The sequence below is a fragment of the Muntiacus reevesi genome, chromosome 7, assembly GCF_963930625.1.
Source record: "Muntiacus reevesi chromosome 7, mMunRee1.1, whole genome shotgun sequence".
In the NCBI taxonomy this organism is placed as follows: domain Eukaryota; kingdom Metazoa; phylum Chordata; class Mammalia; order Artiodactyla; family Cervidae; genus Muntiacus; species Muntiacus reevesi.
The window spans coordinates 73,541,778-73,545,127 of NC_089255.1; the positions used below are offsets into that span (position 1 = coordinate 73,541,778).

General features: G+C 36.0%; 1 non-coding gene across 1 annotated transcript; it reads left to right on the forward strand.

Annotated features, from left to right (window-relative positions):
- The first annotated feature begins 848 nt into the window (after window positions 1–848).
- Window positions 849–985, forward strand: LOC136172781 (small nucleolar RNA SNORA42/SNORA80 family). The gene has a single exon (XR_010664119.1). It is a non-coding gene; the product is annotated as a small nucleolar RNA SNORA42/SNORA80 family (small nucleolar RNA).
- Window positions 986–3,350: the final 2,365 nt, after the last annotated feature.

Genomic DNA, 3,350 nt, shown 5'->3' on the forward strand with positions numbered 1-3,350 from the left:
TTTACCACCAACAGGCCCTTACTTAAGAGAATTCTAAAGAGAGAAAATGAACTCACAAAGTCTGAGATACAAGAAAGAAAAATTAATAAAAAAATAACAGTAAATATTATGTGAACACAATTACATAAACATTAATTTTAAAATCGTGGCTTATGGAGTTGAAAATAAAGAACAGAACCAGTGCAGGACAAAATAAAAGCATATAGACTGAGAAGAGAAAATTAGTTTAAAGCATTATAAAATATTCAGATTTCTCAAAAGTAACTGTAAAAATTTCAGTTACCTTTGCTGAGTATATATTTTAAAATAACTAAAATACTACTAAAACAAGTCATACAACATATAACTCCTAAACTTGTAGAAGAAAAAAAAATAGAACGAGAGAAAAAGAAAGAAATGCGATACAACAAAACAAAAACAATCAGTTTTGGATATGATAGAAGGAGAGAAAAGGAAACAAATATAACAGGACAAATAGATTAAACATATGATAATAGAAACACACCAACATAATCAATAATATCAATAAATGTAAATGGACTAAACTTTCCAGTTAAAAGCAAAGATTATCAATGTTACCTGAAAAAGCAAAAACTGAAAACAAACCATATTTCAAGTAAGAATTTAATGGATAATTTATGGTATATTGGTATACTATATATATATGTATATATATATGGTATACAACAGAATCATTACTGAATAACTGCACACAGAATGACACAAATCTCATGAAGTGAAAGAAGTAACAGAAAGACAAAAACAGTGTAATTACATTAAACAAACTTTTAAACATAAATTAATATTTATTAGGGATTCTTACATAAGTGCCAGAACTAGGAAGAAAAGCAAGAGAATGATTGATATAAAACTCAAAATATCCCCCTGGGCCTCTCACAGCGTCCCATGCCAGAGCAAACGCGGCCCCGAACCATTGCCTGGCCTCTGCCAGTAGGCTGCAGGTACTGAAGCGGGTTGCACAGTGGAAGAAAAGAAAAAAAAAAGAAGAAAAAAAAAAAAACTCAAAATACCCACTATTTTTAAATATAGGTAGGAATAAAGGGATTCAGTTAGTAAGGGGCAAAGAGGAAGCTTCTAAGGTACTGGAGTGTTTTAAGATATTGGGTGGTGGGTTTACAGGTATTTGTTTTACTACCTAACCTGTGCATATACATTTTATAGTTCTTTTCTACATATGACATATTTTTAAAAATTCATTCACAAAACAAAACTACATATTTTTAAAAGATGCATATATATCCAAAGACATACATCAAATATACTAGATGAGACAGAAATGGAGATGGAGAAAAAGTAAAGCGAGAGTAGCCCTGAACAGAAAGATGATATTGCACCACAAACTAAGCATGATTAACTTGACAATGTACCTTAGATATAAAACAAAAGAGCAAACTGATTAAAATGAGCTAAATTCTTATTTAATACATCACAATATCACTAAGATTTCAAACACCAGTAATAAAAAAAAAAACAGTAACCATTATGTTCAATTAGGCTTTTATTTATAAAAATAAGAAACATTCAACCTGCAATTAATTTTTATAGCCAAGTTCTTTCAAATTTTTTTATTTCATAGTTTAGAAGAAATGAACAAAGAGGCATGCTGTATATGAAGCTGTATATGAAGCTCACTGAAGCTTGTTTATACAATAAAAAACTAAACTGCATAAAAATTGATATAGTAACATAATTTGTAATGGAATTCTATGCAGGAATTTTCATGCACAGACTAAATTTATATGAATAAAAAAAACTACTCTCAAAAACATACCCTCTTTTCAGGGCAGGAATAGACACACACATAGAAAACAGATACATGAACATTGGCAGGGTAGGGGATGAATTGAGAGATTGGAATTGACATGTGTGCATAGCCATGTATAAAGTAGATAGTGGGAACCTACTGTATAGCAGTGAGCTAAGCTTGGGGGCTCTGTGTGGTGACTTAGATGAATGGGATGGCAGGAGCAGAGGGTACGAGGAAGGTCCAAGAGGGAGTGGATATATGCATACATATAGCTGATTCACTTCACTATAAAAAGAAACTAACACAGCATCATAAAGCAGCTATACTCCATTTTTAAAAAAAGTTCATTAAATAAAACAAAAAAAGACCACCAAAAAACAAACAAACAGAAAATACCCACATAAGGCTAAGAGCTGAAGAATTGATGCTTTTGAACTGCGGTGTTGCAGAAGACTTGAGAGTCCCTTGGAATGCAAGGAGATCCAACCAGTCAATCCTAAAGGAGATCAGTCCTGGGTGTTCATTGGAAGGAATGATGTAAGCTGAAGCTCCAATACTTCAGTCACCTGATGCGAAGAGCTGACTCACTGGAAAAGACCCTAATGCTGGGAAAGATTGAAGGCAGGAGGACAAAAGGACGACAGACGATGAGATGGTTGGATGGCATCACTGACTCAATGGACATGAGTTTGAGCAAGCTCTGGGAGATAATGAAGGACAGGGAAGCCTAGTGTGCTACAGTCCATGGGGTTGCAAAGAGTTGGACACGACTGAGCAACTGAACAACAAAAAGACTGAGTGCAAATAGCAAGGTAGAAAGTTAGGTTTAGTAGAATATCATTAATGTAATTTTTAAAATGGCCAAAACAATATAAGAAGCATTCACATATATCTAAACATTTTTCCAGTGGTCATGTATAGATGTGAGAGTTGGACTGTGAAGAAAGCTGAGCACCGAAGAATTGATGCTTTTGAACTGTGGTGTTAGAGAAGACTCTTGAGAGTCCCTTGAACTGCAAGGAGATCCAGCCAGTCCATCCTAAAGGAGATCAGTCCTGGGTGTTCACTGGGAGGACTGATGTTGAAGCTGAAACTCCAATACTTTGGCCACCTCATGCGAAGAGTTGACTCATTGGAAAAGACCCTGATGCTGGGAGGGATTGGGGGCAGGAGGGGAAGGGGACAACAGAGCATGAGATGGCTGGATGGCATCACCGACTAAATGGACATGAGTTTGGGTAAACTCCAGGAGTTGGTGACTGACAGGGAGGCCTGGCTTGCTGTGATTCATGGGGTCGCAAAGAGTCAGACACGACTGAGTGACTGAATTGAACTGAAACATTAAAAACATGGACACAAAGGCTATATACTCACTTCAGAAATTATCTCTGAAAAGAAAAAAAAAAAAGGTCCAGGATGGTCCAGCAGTACTTTCACACAGACTTGTAACAGTAGCTACCGTAATGCCCTCATCTCTCACCATCCCAGACCCTGAATCCACTCACTTCCCTTACCAAGATGACTAATGCCAGAGGCCCCAGGAACTGCCCTAGAGCTAAGAGTGGCAAAGATTCTTACTGGC